The sequence below is a fragment of the Suricata suricatta genome, chromosome 11 (genome assembly GCF_006229205.1).
Source record: "Suricata suricatta isolate VVHF042 chromosome 11, meerkat_22Aug2017_6uvM2_HiC, whole genome shotgun sequence".
NCBI classification, from domain to species: domain Eukaryota; kingdom Metazoa; phylum Chordata; class Mammalia; order Carnivora; family Herpestidae; genus Suricata; species Suricata suricatta.
Window position 1 is genome coordinate 107,198,946 of NC_043710.1, and position 15,841 is coordinate 107,214,786.

At 53.2% G+C, this 15,841-nt stretch overlaps 1 protein-coding gene across 1 annotated transcript in view; it reads right to left on the bottom strand.

Moving 5' to 3' along the window:
• SIK3 (SIK family kinase 3) overlaps positions 1-15,841 on the bottom strand; it is a 105,044-nt gene that overhangs the window by 29,094 nt on the left and 60,109 nt on the right. The gene's annotated exons all lie outside the window — the stretch shown is intronic.

A 15,841-nucleotide genomic window follows, 5' to 3' on the forward strand; every position in this document is an offset into this window, starting at 1 on the left:
GCCCGGCCTCCCTCGGGGTGCCGCCACGCGCCCCAGCAGCCCGGCGTCCCCACCGGCCACGTGGCCTCCGCGGCTCGCCTCACTGTCTCCGCAGTGATCACTCAAACGCTCGCGAGGGCACGCACCGGGCCCTGACTGCGGGAGCCAGATCGGTACCTTCTCGGACGGCGCAGGCCACACGTTATGTCACAGAAGGTGCAATGGACTCACACTGGAGGAACCTGTATTCTGACCGCAAACCCCCTCCAAGTCCTGTCGCCTGGGGACGCCGCTCGAGCCGTGCCGGGTGGGAGGCGGCGGGGACTGAGCTCGGCAGAGCGGGGACAGGGTCTCCGCGCTTCCCGCCACTCCTCCGACTGCGCCTTCTGTCTTCGCTGCCGTTTCAGAGACGGTAAGACAGAGGCATGGAGACACGGGGCCACGGCCACACGGGGAGTCAGACCTCAAAGCCGCCAGTCGGGCGCTCCGGCTGGTGCCCTCACCACGCGCCATGCTGCCCGGGGCCGCGCGCAGGACCCAGGCCCCCGCACCGCTAATCTGACGTCCTCGTCCGAGCCCCCACCGTCTCCTGCCAAGACTCCTGCAGCAGCCTAGCCGGTCCTCCCGCCTCTACCCCCCTCCCGGCAGTTTGGTCCCCAGGGAGAAGCGAAGGGCACACGTCTGCAGCGTAAATCTGAGCAGCACGGCCGTGCCTACAACTTTCCAATCTCTTCCCACGACCCAGAGAATGAAGTCCAAAGTCCTGGGCCCAGAGGCCACCGTCCCTGCTTCTGGCCTCACCTCCTGCCAGGCTCCCTGCGGCTCACAGAGCCCCAGCGGCGCTGGCCGTCTCCCTGTGCCGTGCCTGCGCTCAGCACCCGCCCAAGCGGCCTTTGCACTTGCGTCTCCCTTGGACCTCCGCACGGCTGGCTCTTTGCCGTTCAGGAGAGAACGTAAATGCCACCTGCTCGGAAATCTCTTCCCGGGACACCCAGTCAGTCTAAAGTGGGCCCCCAGTCCCCCCCCGTCCCCCACGCTAATTCTCTCCACACAATGACTTCCTGGGAAGCCGTCTTACTTACTTCTTTATTGCCTAGCTACCCCGACCACAGAGTAACGCCCGGGTCTTTCTTACCCATGTTTCCAGGGTCAAACCTACAACAGCAGAGATGGTTTTTATACCTAATAGGAGCTGAGTCAATAACTACTGAGTATATGAATAAATACTTATGGAAACACTAATCAAATGAGATTGTGTTTGTGAAAACGCTTTTTAAAACTATAATACTCTAAAAGGGGGCATGAGGAGGTGGATGAAATAGGGGAAGGGGATTAAAAGGCACAAATTTCCAGTTATAAAATTACTAAGAAGCAAGAAGCAATGTGCAGCAATGGGAATAGAGGTAACAATAGTGTAACAACTTGAGGGGCGCTGGTGGGCTCAGTCAGAAGAGCGTGTGACTCTTGATCTTGGGCTCAGGAGTTCGAGCCCCACTGCGGGGTGTGGAGATTACTTAAACAAACGGGTGCCTGGGGGGCTCAGTCAGTTAAGCATCTGACATCAGCTCAGGTCATGATCTCACTGTGGATTTGAGCCCTGTGTCAGGCTCTGTGCTGACAGCTCAGAGCCTGGAGCCTGCTTCAGATTCTGTGTCTCCCGCTCTCTCTGACCCTCCCCTGCTCACACTGTCTCTCTCTCTCTCTCAAGAAATATATAAAAACATTAAAACAAACAAATAAATAACAACTTTAAAAAAACAGTGTACCAGCTTCATGTGGTCACAGATGGCAGGCAGCTACATTTCTTGTGGTCGTTGGGAAGGCGCAGAAAGGCTGAATCGCTGTGTCATGCGCCTGAAGCTGCCACAGTATTGTGAGCCAGTGAGTCTCCAATTACAGAAAAGGAAGCCTCAAAAAGATCTATCCAGTTTTCCGTAAGACACAGGCTTTAAGCTGTCTGCTTCCGTTCCATTACAGGGTCCCGAAGGGAAGAGTGCTGGTGACGCCGGCAAGCACAAACCGGCGCTGATTCTAAGACCTTCTGCCGACGAGGCGCTGCGCTGACCAACCCTGTTTCACTGAATCCCCACCGCAGCCCTAAATCAGCTTCTGTTATCAGCCCCCGAAATAGGAGGAAGCACGGAGCGTGCTCGGCGCTGAGAGAAGCGGCGGAGCCAGGACCGGAGAGACGGCTCCCGACCGCCCTCCCCGTGGAGAGGATTCCCTTTCATCTACTCTTCCGGAGTAAATTCAACTTCGGGACCCCACAGTTTCTGCACCGTTTGGCACACACTGCCCTAAGTCACCATCGTAAAAGGAATACAGAGAATAATTAAGACAACTCACTCAATTTTAAATTTACTCTACCTTTGAAAGAAAATACAGAAAGGAAAGTCCCTGTATCTTGCTTGATGATTAAAAGTATATTCAAATGCAGTGTAGACTGTAAACCCTGCAGGTCTAGGAAATAACCTAGGACACAGAGTAAGTGCCATCCACCACGTCACCCTTGTATTAGATTATGCTCCCAGAGGGGCCAGGCGGTCCCCACAGGCGTAGCTTGCGTGCAGATGATGAGTATCTTTGACACACACCTTTACGATCTGCGATCACCTGGGAGAAAAAATGTTCTTGATTTAAAAAGTTACTACAAGCGGGGGCGCCTGGGCGCTCAGTCGGTTACATGTCCGGCTTCGGCTCAGGTCAGGATCTCACGGTTGGTAGGTTCGAGCCCCACATCAGGCTCTGTGCTGACAGCTCAGAGCCTGGAGCTGCTTCGGATTCTGTGTCTCCCTCTCTCCCTGCCCCTCCCCTGCTCGCACTGTCTCTCTCTGTCTCTCAAAAATAAATAAAAAACATTAAAAAAAGTTACTACACGTAAAGGCCCCCCAGGGTGGGGGGCGACCTGGGCAGGATTAGAAAGCGGTGAAGTTATTGTCAAGGCCTCTAGATGGCACTCTTCTGTCTTCCTTCAGTCCACGCACCGCACCGTGTGGCGCATAAAAGGTCAGTCTACGGGTGACTGAGGCAGAATAACGTGCAGTTAGAGGCCTGCTTGCTTTAAGACAGGATTTCCAAGGTAATTTCCTTAAAAACAGAAGAAATCGACACCATTATAATCAGCCCCTACTTTGAAGACGTAGCTCGCTCAATCCAGGATCCTGAAACCTTCATTCAGCCAGCCTTCATCACTCTTTGATTTCAAATGCCTTAAAGATTCTCCAGAAAACTGAGGCCAAGAATTTATACACAAAAAATCGCATGTACCTTCAGTCTGTTCAAGGAGCCCCCAGTCCTGCCGCAGACCCCCCAAGTCTACAGGCCAAGGTAAGGCTTCCTGGTGGCAGGGGGATGCCTAACGGGCCAGAATCGTTCTCATGAGCCCCTCACGATATCCGGCGCGCGAAGGAACAGAACTCTCACCTTCCACGTGTGCACAGATGGTACAACACGACAAAGTGCAGAAAGCCAGATGTTACCAACTCAGACTTCCTACACGCTCGTGAAGTTCTGTTCAAGCGAGATGTGAACACAGCATTCTACAGAAAATATGGACCGAGGGGGACACGGGCGACAGCGCCCCCAAGCCCGCTCGCACCCTCCGCGGGGCAGCCCATCAAATGAGGAGGAAGAGCGGGCCTCAGACGACAGGGCGCACGCGTCAACCGTCCCAGCGGCCAAGTGCCCCCTGGATCCCTCCCTTCCAAGGCACGGGGACCGGGGTGCGCCGCCCAGCGAGGGGTCCCTGCAAGTGGCCGTGGGCCCCGGCCCCCCATCTGCCCGCAGAACCGCTAGCCAGGGAAGCGGGCGCGGGCCTCGCCCTGCGCTGTCGGGTGTTCGGATGACAGCCGTGTGGGCAGGCCCTAAAACGGGGATTCGGTGTAGACCGCCGGTGCAGTCCGAGGGAGAGGACCGGGTCTCCGACACCTTTCTTCTCTTTGAAACTTGGTAATAATCGGTTTTCTCTAAGGGGTTGAAAGTATTTGGCCTGGGGGTGGGGGTCGGGGTTGGGGGACTAAAGGATGAGGACGGGGAATTAAAAACCAAGTTCAAATTCACCAAAGAGAGGTTAAAGAAGTTTCCCATTTCCAGGCCAGAAGAGACGAAGAACTTAAGAATTTCCAGACTCGAAGTCGGAGAACGTGGCCCTGAAGGCTGCGGGGCCGATCTACCGTGGAGAAGAGAAGGTGCGTGTGCAGCAGCCAGGGGCCGACAGGGTGTCCTCCAAGAAGGGCGGGGGGTTATGAAGAAAACAAAGTGGATTGACTCCGTGCGGCTCCAGGGGCCCGAATCTGAGGTAATTAGGAAGTAGCAAGTCTGCTTCGGGACAAATCTTTCTAACTGTGAGACTTGATTCTAGGGTCCGAGGAGGGGCTTCTCCGGGGGGGGGCGAGAAGGGCCAGCAGGGGGGCAGGGCCACAGGTGCAGCGCGGCTGGTGTCACCCACCGTTTAGATTAGCGTTCTAAGAGTTCGCCTGCAAAGTTCAGTCCAAGAACAACCGGGCACGGTGGGATGACCTCGCCGGCCCCCCGAGGCCTGGAAACCACGGGGCGGGGGGGAGGGAAGGACCTGCGTCCTGTGCGGTCGCGCACTTAGCATCACCAGACACGTCCCCTCAGAGGCCGGCATCGGAGAGGTGGTTAGAAGGGCTCCCAGCATGCTGTGAGGTGGACCCGGCGTCCTGTGAGGACCGCATAGCCACGGCGCCCGCCACACCGACGCAGAGCAGGCTCCCCCCCCCCCCCCGCCCCGAACGCCGACGAGACCCTGGTCTAGCGACAGCCACGGCTCCCTCCAGCGACCTTCCTCGTCAGATCCCGAGACTCCGCAACAGAACGGGCCTTCTCCACACTTCACACCAGGAGGAGCAGACCGACTGCGACGGGGCCGTGGGTGGGGGCAAAAGCCTGGACGGTTTCCAGGGCTTTCCCTGCAGCTTTAGGGTCCTTTGTGTGACACAAGGTGAGTTACGGGGTCCCTGACTCGGGGGCGTTCTGAGAATGACCTGCAGGCGAGGGGACCCCTGCAGGCGGCGGGGCCGCAGAGCCGAGGTTCTGCCGCAGTGAACTCAGCCAAGTCTTCCCCGTCAACCCTGTGGGTCTGCCAGCAAGTGTTAATACTGCGCCTTCCGCATGTTAACAGAGTGCGGGGAGGGGAGAGTAAGAGCCACCGCAGGCAGGGAGGGGGTGCAAGATCAACCGAGCAATTCCTTCAGAAAGTCTAACTATAATCACCAACATTTACTGACACTCTAGGCTAGGCAGGGCGCGAAACGCTTCAAGTTACGTAAGCATTTAATTCACGAATGCCTATTACCATCATATCCATTTACAGATAAAGAAATTAAAAACCACAGAAGAAACTTGACCGAACATAGAAGGCAAAGCCACGATACAAATTCTGGTCAGTCTTCCTCCAGAGCCAGAGGGCGCAACCCTGATAGCACCTAAAATAAATTGATTCTTGATGTTCTACTTAGTAACTAGCATGTCCTTAAAAAAAGCAAAGCGAAGCAATTTTCCTTTTCTGACCATCAAACGCCACCTAATCGCCACAGGTTCCATCACGACAGAGCCACCTCCGAGCCAAGGCCATAAGAAGTGGGCAGGTAAAGTCATGGTCAGAGGGCTACCAACTACCGGGAAAGCAACGCCGAGGGCGACCAGCAAGGTGGGAGGCGAGGGCTTGAGGCGGCCGGTCACTGCGCCGGACCAAGTGTGGCTGCGGCAAAGGCAGAAACAGCAGGCCCCTCAGCCAAGGCACCGCACACAAGGAGGGGGGAGGCGGGCAGGGCTCTGCGGCGCTGGCTCATCACAATCTTCAGGCTGAGCCCCGGATGGAGGGAAGGCCGACTGTCCCCAAAGCCCTTCATGCGATGCCAAAGTGCGCGACAGGGCAAGGCAATCATTTCAGCCGTGCGGGCAGAGGAGTGGTCTGAGAGCGTGAGTCACAGATTCTTTCTGACCGCATAAAACTGCTCGGAGCTGGGGGAACAGAAGACATCTGTGTGCCAGGAGGCACGGGAAGCATGCAGGGAAGAAGCAGGGAAGAAATTCTTGCTTCTTCCAGGGGCCTGGGCGAAGAGGGCGGTCAGGGTCTCCTGTGACAACATCCCGGTGCGGGCCAGGTGTGCTCAAAGGTGGTTCCAAAGCACTCAGCCCAAGAGTCCTTTACTGTCAGTAATTTGAACAAACTTCTTAATAATGTTTAATTCCCCAGAGCAAATCATATTTCAAAGAGGGCTCTGTTTTTCTCAAATCTCAAAATCCAGAATGGAAATACAAATAAATTGGCTATTAAAGTCTCTAAGACGTCTGTTGCCTAGAAAACGAATAATCTCGTAATTTTTTTTTTAAGCTAAATGGCACTAAAGTCTTAGGCTTTTCAGAAGAAGGACCCTAGTGACATACGGCCAGATTCTGTTATCCGTGCGCCTTGCCGAGCTTGGGTTCCAGTCCGGGGGAGAAGAGGTACTATGCTAGAGAACCTGAACAAGACAGATGAATGGTCCGTGGGGGGGGGGGGGGGGCAGTCTCCGGATGCAGCCACAGGGCTCTGGCCAGTCTGCGCCCTTCCCGTCCGTGTTCCGGACTGACACACGTCTGCGTCTCACTGCTCCTTCGTTAACGCTATCTGCCTTTTCCCAAAAGGAAAACCATGCACAGAATTTGCTGTTCTTCGTAATGAAAAGAAAATGGAGTCTGCCATCATGTTCTAGTCCTGTCTCAATCACAGCTAACACAGTGTGTCTGTCTTACAACATTATGATCCTACAGAAACAACTAAAAAGCGAACCCAAAAGAAATCAGAGGTGTTTCTGCCAAGACATCTTCTTTTGGTAAGAAGCTGGCCTGAGCCAGGACTCCCGCTCTGCCTGTGGACAAAGCCTCAGAAGTGACACTTTTTAAATACACCCAAGGAAACCCTGTCATCGTCAGCTGTCAGCTAAGGTCAAACCTACTTTATATGGGAACTATTTTAAAATCTAAATGGTCTTGAAATAAGACGTTTCTATGTATAAATAACACACACTGAATACGCTGCCGGGGAGATGCATGCAGAGACTGCATACGTGTTAAACACCATCATGCAAAGCACACAGTTTCGCTGTTGCAGCAATGAACTTTTGTGACGTTGGTTATTGCTGGAACAGTGGTGCTGTAGGGATTGGAAGGCTTTTTATTCTACACATTCAATTGTGAAACATTACTGTCATAACGGAAATACGTAAACATTCCCACCCTGCAGATTTGTTAAGGGGGTTTATTTAAAGAAACAGTCAATACCACAGTTTCACACAACCGAAGAAAACACATGCTCTTGGTGTTGCTGGGATGGAACCCCATCGACACGCGGGTCACAAGACGACTTACAAAAACGAGCGCTGAGCTCAGCTCCTCTTGGGTGAGAACGGCACTGAGGGAAAAAACGTCTTGTTTCGAAATCATTTGCTTTCCATTCTTTTGGGGGAAGAAAACTGGGAGTCACAGGACTGAAGTATTCAGTAAAATTCCTGGGAGGACAGTCCAACAGTGTGAGCTCAGACAAGGAGATGGAGAGTTCTGGATTTGAATACAAATCCCAGCACCACCGGTTTCTGCAAATTATTATCAGAATGTTCTGGAATGAATAGAAGTTCTTTATAACCAAACCCTGAGAGACACTTCCTGTGGCTGAACACAGAGGCCCAAGGAAGGGAGCTTGGCACCACTGAGCAAACAGAGAAAATCTTCCTGAGGGAATGACTAAGCTTAGGAGGAGAGACTTCTCTTCGGTTCCGGCAGTTTTTATAGACTGACGGAAAAACAAGTGTTTGGCCCATGTATCTCCATTTATTAGAAAACCACCTCGTATTTCTTGAACTTTCCATCTTGTCTAGTTTTCCTAGGTGGCTGGGACGCTGCAGAATCAGGCTGCAGGGACCTGTTGGCTTACAGGCTGGGGAGGCGGACATTCACCTCCAGCCCCGACCCAGAAGAGAGCCCGCCAGCTACTGGGTCTCGCTAGAGGCTGTCCTGTTCAAAGTTCACGTTAAAAACAAAACAAAATAAGACAAAACTTTGTTGCTTGTACTGTCATATCCTTATTCAAGTAGGTTTTTAAGTCCGAATATCAATCCTTAGAGTAGAATATAAGTCTAGCTTAGTTTTACTCCAGAGTTCAATGTAGAGTACTTGATACGAACTTTTTCAATACATAACCCAGATGTATGCGGACCAAGATAACTACCCCAGGACTCTCTGGATACCTGGAATAACTCGGCAGATACGTATTTCTTGAAAATTAAAATACGATCAAAGACCGTCAAGGGTTCCTGAAGCCGGACTGCCAGTATTCAAGTCCCGGCTCTGCCGAGTACGAGCTGTGGGGCGTGGGGCTGTGCTGCTTAACCTTACCACGCTTCAGTTTCCTTGTCTATCAAATGACAGTAATAAGCCCACTTCAAAGGGTAGTTCCGAACACAAAACAAGTTACTGCAACAGTGCCTGGACCAATGAGAGCGGTCAGTGAATGTTAGGTATTTTCTAAACCTCTGGCGTCCTTCCGCTTAGAACCTCCTCCCTGTCTCTATTTTCCTCCAAAGCGCTGTCATAAGCTCGGAGACCGTTTGCTTGAAAGCGGTAACAGCAGCTAAGGCAGCACCAGTGTCTGCCCGGGTTCCCAGCGTATCGGGTAAAATCAGGGGAGGCCTGCTTAACTTGGGAGTAGATCCAGCTTTTGCTGACGCCATTTGGGGTTTCTGCTTTCACTCCCATGAAAGTGCTACACGGATTTTCTCACTGGCAGCGGAGTACACCCCAAAATGTATGAGAGCTACTTTGAGGACGCTGAGCCCCTTCAGATACGGGGACTGGTGGGTGGGGGACTCTAACCTCCTGGCCCGTCCCCTGTAAGCAAAGCGCTTTCAGCCAAGCACGATGCTGCGCGGTCGCTGGTGAGTGAGCCAACCAGGGCAGAGCGCCTGCGTCGAGGTGCAGGCTCTGTGGCGGGGCCCCCGTGCAGCCTCCATCAGAAGCAAGCCCGGTCTTGCATTCCCAGGGATAAAACACTTATGCAGTATTACAATTAATTCAGGCACAATGAAGGCTAATCAATGAGGACTCAAAAATACTGTCCACAAGAGATCTCCCTGCACTCGCTGTCACGGCAGTTCTTCCGCTGTAAATTCATTTTCCTTCACTCAAATAAACGACTGATCTTACAATGTGTGCTCCAGGTAGCATAACTGGTGAGTGAGACAACTAGGCTTTAGGAAGTGGGCCTCCGATGGCTTAGAAAGTACACTGGCAGTGAAGCAGTTCGGTGCTCAGAACCTGCCAGCCGCGGGCTTTCCCCCCCCCCCCCATTGGGGGCCGGGCGTCCGCGGACCGGCCGACACACGTGGACAAGCGACGGCGCATCTTCTGGAACGGCTCGAAAAACAGCAAGGTTCAATGTTTAATCCCTCTGTAATTCAGACTCAAGAGGTTTACCTAACCGCTCTCCAGGAAGTTCTGAGAAGTTTAATCCAAAATCATTGGTCTAGACGAAACTTGCTTCACTTGAAAAACAGAAAGCCGACCCCATAATGGATCAAAACATTTCTAAAACTAGAAGTCGCGTGGGTGGGTCACTCACGTAACAACCTACCTAACAGAAGAGAGCGGTGTGGGTCCCCAGGGCTTTACCTGCCTCCTAAGGAACACGGGAGTCTGCGCTAAGGTTCTACCGCTGAGTGCTGATAATTCCGTTTCTCACTGAGACATAGGTGCTGAATGTTTACGCCCTCACCAGGCGGTGACAGGCCTTATGGAAGACGGTGGCGTGTGGGACTCTGCTCCCATAGGAAGAAGCCTACACTCTAGGGGAGAGCGGAAAAGGACGTCCACGTAACTATAAATCGAGATGGTATAAAACCGTTCAGCCTCAAATAAACCCTTTCACACTTCCGCCGCTACGCTCCGACTTGGAAGCGGGTCTGTCGCGGCTCCGGGCGCCCGTGGAAGGAAGCCTGTACCAGGCGCACGAGACCAGGCACAGAAACACCCACCAAACGTGCGGACACTTCACCCCACACATTACTGACGAGAAAGAGGCGCCCGGCATTCCTGAACTACCCGTGTCCATCTGCGTAGCACGGCCACCACAGAGACTCAGACCCGACGTAGCTGGAAGCAGCTAGATGGGGCGGCCTTACCCGCTCGGCCCCCCAAGTGCTAGTTTAGAAACCAGTCGCAGTGCCGCCGGAGCGTCTGTCCTTCGGACCGAAAATCGGATCAGCTCAGCTCAAGCCCATGACAGCAGCCTGAGCGGAGAAAGGACCTGGCCCGTAGGCCCTTCCTCGACCACGGTGCCCTGTGTGGCAGGGTGGAGCCAAGCAGACGGGCTCCGGCCTAGGGCAAAGAGTTGCCTCCAGCTCTGTGGCAAGGTGCCGCTGCGCCCCGAAACTAGAGGGGTCAGCAGAAGTGGGGCTCGGGGACAGACTCTGGGCTTCCTGCACGTGGTCTTGAAACTCGGCCACGCAAGGATGTCTGAGCTCTGAAAAGACGAAAGAGCTTCGTGAGTCCATTCTCTCCTGGGCCCCGTCTTGTCGACAGCGTTGTCCACTGGGCCTGGGACTCAGGCCCGCGAGATCAGGCACGCACCCGAGGCCACGAGGGCTCATCCTGGTGACGCGGCAACGGTCTCCTCACTTCTAGACGGTGCTGCTCACTGTCTGTACTTGAGTGTACTAAGTGTTTACTCCTACTTACGGAATTACTTGTCCAGGATTAAAAAGTGACTACATTTAGGATAATAATACTGACATTCTGTGACCATTTACACTTTCGTCTTAACTTAGTACAAATATTAGCTCTAAGTTGTTAAAATTCTACACAATTTTTCTTTCTGTTTTTTTTTTAGGTTTTTTATTTATTTTTGAGACAGAGACAGTGCGAGCAGGGGAGGGTCAGAGCGAGAGGGAGACCCAGAATCCAAAGCAGGCTCCAGGCTCTGAGCTAGCTGTCAGCACAGAGCCTGACGTGGGGCTCGTACCCACGAACTGTGAGATCATGACCTGAGCTGAAGCCAGATGCTTAACCGACTGAGCCACCCAGGCCCCCCCCCCCCAGTTTATTTCTCCGCACTAACAGCCAACGCGGCTGACCGCGGGACTGGTTTCACCAGCGCCATGTGTCCAGCCAGCTCCGGTGAGGCTGGAGGAAAAAATCGTTCGCTGGGATGCACGGGGGCGAGGGGGGGCCGAGAGAACCCCAGCTGCCCACGGGAAGCACGGGGGGCACTGGGAGCGCAGAGGACGTGGTGTGCTTGCCTGGCCCCTTCTTCGCGGCAAAGCGGCGCAGTCCAACCCTGAACACGGACTAAGTTCGTCATTCGCTAGTGTGACTTCGGGCAAGGCGAGTCCTCTCCTCAAACCTCACCGGCAGAATGCTAAAGTAGTAGGTATCAATACCCACTCCACAGTAAAGCTCATAGCCCAAATCAGATCAAGTATCGGAAATGTTTTGTGAACTCAAAACCCCTGGTGAAGCGTAAATCACCGGGGCTGATATACTCACTCGAAGACGAGTGTACGTTCTGGAGGCCTTCTGACAGCCGTTTAACGAGCCTCCGCCGGCAAGCCTGCACTGAGAGCCTACCAGGACCCAGGCACTGGCCTAGGCCCTGGGACACCGCAGTGAACGAAAACCAAAGCTTACTGCCGTCCAGAGGCCGCGGGGAGAGGGTGGGGGCACGACGGACCACCGAGGTCAGGCAGCGGTCCGCGCACGTAGAAAGGTGAAGCAGAGTCCCGGAAGGAGAGTGAGGAGGGCGGTCAGGGAAGGCCTCTCGAGGGGCCTCCTAAGAGAACCCTCACGTGAAATGAGGGAGAAGCCGTGTGACCACCTGAGGGAACAGGAATGCTGGTACCTGGCGAGGGTGACAAACAGCATGGCGCCTCCGTGACCGGCGCCCGGAGCCCAGGGGGACCAGTAGCCGGAAAGGAGACTGAGGAGGGCCAGTCACGGCTGGTCCTTGCTGGCCATCACGATAAGCGCTTTGTGAACTTCATTCTAAGTGTGAATGCAGGCCACGGGAGGACTTGAAACAGGACTCTGCTCACCACCTACGTCCTGTGCGCTGAGTCCTGCTCCATGCCAAGCCCCAAGTGAGGCCGCAGACAGCTGTGAGAACCACACCTCAGCCTCTTGTTCTCTAGGCTCGGTCTGGTGTGGAAAGTGCACAATGAAAGAAGTCATTATAATAAAAAGTTTGGTAAGTCCCATGATAAAAGAAAAAAATAAAAGCCCAGAGATCTGAAGACTGGGAGAACTGATCTCAATTCTTTTTCTAGCACATTTAATTTCTTATTCTAGAATAGAGGAGTGGGCGGAGTCGGTCTGGGGGAGGAAGCAGCTTTCTGGGCAGAAAATCGCTCTAAAGAACATCGTCTTTCCTGGGAACTAGAAGGAGTCGTCTGACTAATCATGAAATGGAAGTTGGGGCCAAAGAAACAGGCAGACACTGGGTCATGAGGTATTTCTAGGCCACTGTTTTTCAAAGAGCAGTCGCAAGATTAATCTCGAAAGTTATAATCGGCATTTAAAATGTAAAATATGCTGGAGTGGACTGCGCATAGTAAGGGCAGGTGCTTTTTTTTTTTCCTTTTAAAACTCTGTTCAGCAGTATGGATATCTGTGTTCCCCGTCACAGTATAAAACGTTACTTACTATGGTCAGGTCAGAGTGTTTAAACGTCAGTGCTCTTGCCACATTAACGGGTGAACTTTAGCCTAGAGGCAAACCACGGGAAAGTTTAAGCTGGAAAATGGATGGATCGGATTTGAGTAGAGGTATGTGCACACTCCAAGAAAGACTGCTCAGTAACCGTGGAGAAGGGAGTGGGGAGGGGCAAGACGGGGCCGGAAATCCATTCGGAGGCTGTTTTTCAATCCAGGCAAGAGCCCCTGCAGAAGATGGGAACGGAGGGTTGAATGGACAGGATCTGATCAGCTGTGGCAGGTGTGAGAGGGGGACGGGATGAGGCCGCTCACAGGGACAGGGAACCAAGGACAGGGAGGGGGAGACTGAAAGTCAGTTTTGGAAGCGTTTCTATTGACGTGAATTCAAGACATCAAAGTGAGGTTGATCAGTGGCTGCAGGTCGGTTAGGTCACCCTGCATCCCAGAGGAGAGGTCTGGGCCACAGAGTTCGTGGAGCGTCACGGTCGTCACCGAAGCTGTGGCGGTAAATGAGACGGCTCAGAACGGTGGTGGAAAGAAGAAGCTCGAAAGGATGAGCAGAGAAAGAGAAATCTGGGAGAGACGACGGAGAAGCGCATCCAGAGAGTCAGGAGGCACCCGGAGAGGCAGGGAGAAAACAGTGTTTCCCAAGTAGGGCGTGACTTGCCTACGAGAAAACGGCCAACCCGATTTAAAAATGGGCAAAACACTTGGACAGACAAGTCACCAAAGATGATACTGATGGCAAATACCTGTATGAAAATGCTCCTCATCAAACATCGTTATGGAATTGCTAATGAAAACAACAAGAAACCACTGCATGTCCACCTGGGAGCCTGCGAAACCTCAAGCCCGGACAACACAAAATGCTGGAGTGGGTGTGCGGCAGCGGGCACGCTCGCCCACTGCTGGGGGGGGTGCAGACGGGCGTGAGCGTGGTTTCTTACAAAACTAAACCCGTTCTTCCATTTTATCCCACAATCGCCCTTCCTCGCAGTAGCCCAAAGGAGTTGAAAACTTGTGTCCACACCAAAACCTGCACAGTTTTACTCGTAACTGCCCAGACTTGAAGTGACCAAGATGTCCAGTGGGTAAACAGGTAAACTGGGGCGTATCCACACGATGGAATGCTATTCAGCATGAAAAAGAGATGAGCGATCAAGCCGTGAAGACAGAGAGGGACCGTCTATGCATGTTACTGGGGGGTTCCAACTACCATGCATGACATTCTAGAAAAGGCTTAACGGCAGAGACAGTAAAAGGATCAGTGGTTCCCAGAGGCTGGGAGAGGGGGTAAATAGGCACCAAGGAGTTCTAAGGCAGTGGAACTACCCTGTGCGACAGTACAATAGTGGACACGTGTCATCGTATATTTGTCCAAATCTACAGAACATGAACCCAGGGTGAGCGCTAATGTCTGGGATGGCAATCTGATGCCGTGTCAGTGTAGGTGGGCAGACGGTGACACAGTCTTCTCTGCGCAGCATACTGAGCGTGGGGAGGGCTCTGAGCGTGACAGGCACCAAGGTAGATGGCGACTGGCCCTGTTCAATCTGCTGTGAGCCTGAAACTGTCCTAAATAATAAAGCTTATTTTTAAAAAAGAAAGAAAGGGAGGAGGGGCGGAGTGCCCACCAGTGCCGGGCGGTCATTAGATAAAGACCGAGGCACCAGTGGGCGAGGACACGATCGCTGGTGACCGGCCAGAGCGGCTCCTGGGCCTCGTCCCTGCTTCCTTCTACAGTAAAACTGGGAAGAGCTGTGGCCACTTCTCTTTGCTATTTCCCTTCCATCCTTTGTTGCTGTGGCCGCACGAGTCCAGCTCCTGCTGCCGCCCCTCCGCCAGGGCTGTGTGTCAGCCTCACCGACGATGCCCAGGTTCCCAAACCCAGTGAGCTCTCACTCGTGTTTTCTGACCCGTCGGCAGCCCCGCACAGCATTCTCTCCTCCCGGAAACAGTTTCCTATTCGTTTCCCAGGCCCGCAGACGCCCCAGCTTGCCTCACTACGACTCCTGTGCCAACCCCCCTTCGTCTTCCTGATCTCTGACTGTTGGTGCGTTCTAGAGATTAATTCTGGGCCTCTTCTCTAGAGTCGCTGCCTACAAAGCAACCTCATCTCATAGCTTTGAATGTTATCTCTACACTGGTGATTCTCAAACGGCCATCCCTAGCCCACGACTGTCAACTAAGTCACAGCCCTGCATCCACCTGCCGACACAGTATCTCAGCCCAGGTGGGGAACAGACATCTCAGAAGCACCCATCTAACACGTCTCTCCAAATGGTAAATATTCCTCCCCAGCCATCCCCACCTCCGCTGGCAGTAAATCCATCCTTGGCAGGTGCTCAGGCCCAAACCCCTGGAGTCACCTGCCATTACTCTTCCCCTCACATCCAACCCAACATCAGTGTTATTGGAACTGGACTGCCGAGGCTCAAATGCTAGTTCCACCACCGCACAGCTGGGTTATCTTGGCGAAACGGCTAACCGTCCCCCGGCTCCTGTCTCATCACTTGTAAGGTGGACAGGACAGCCTTCCGTATCTCACAGGGCTGGCATAATAATGAAAGGGAATGAGTCAGTGTTGGTCAAATGCGTTGGCTGGCACCTGCCACAATGTGTAGAATCTTTCGAATCTGACCACTGCTCACCATCTTACCCCCTCCACCCCGCGTCGGGCGGCCAGCCGCCAGGGTCTCTCGTCCGGATTACTGCAAAAGTCTCTTGCCTTCAGCCCCTAAGCCTTTTCACCAAGCAGAGCTGCCAAAGTGAGTTGTTTTTTAAAATTTACTTTTGAGAGACAGAGAGAGACAGCATGAGCAGGGGAGGGTCAGAGAGAGAAGGAGACACAGAATCTGAAGCAGCTCCAGGCTCTGAGCTAGCTGTCAGCACAGAGCCTAATGCGGGGCTCGAACCCACGAGCCGTGAGATCATGACCTGAGCCGAAGCCGGACGCTTAACCGATTGAGCCACCCAGGCGCCCCCAAAGTGAGTTTTTAAAACAAAATCACCCTCAAAAGCTTTTGACATTTTGTGTGTGTGTTTGAAAACTGTGATAATCAAAGTTAGGAAAAACACAAGTCAGATTTTATCAGACCTCTGTTAAAACCCTTTGATCCTCTGCATTTCACTCAAAGTAAAACCTCAGGTCTTTACCC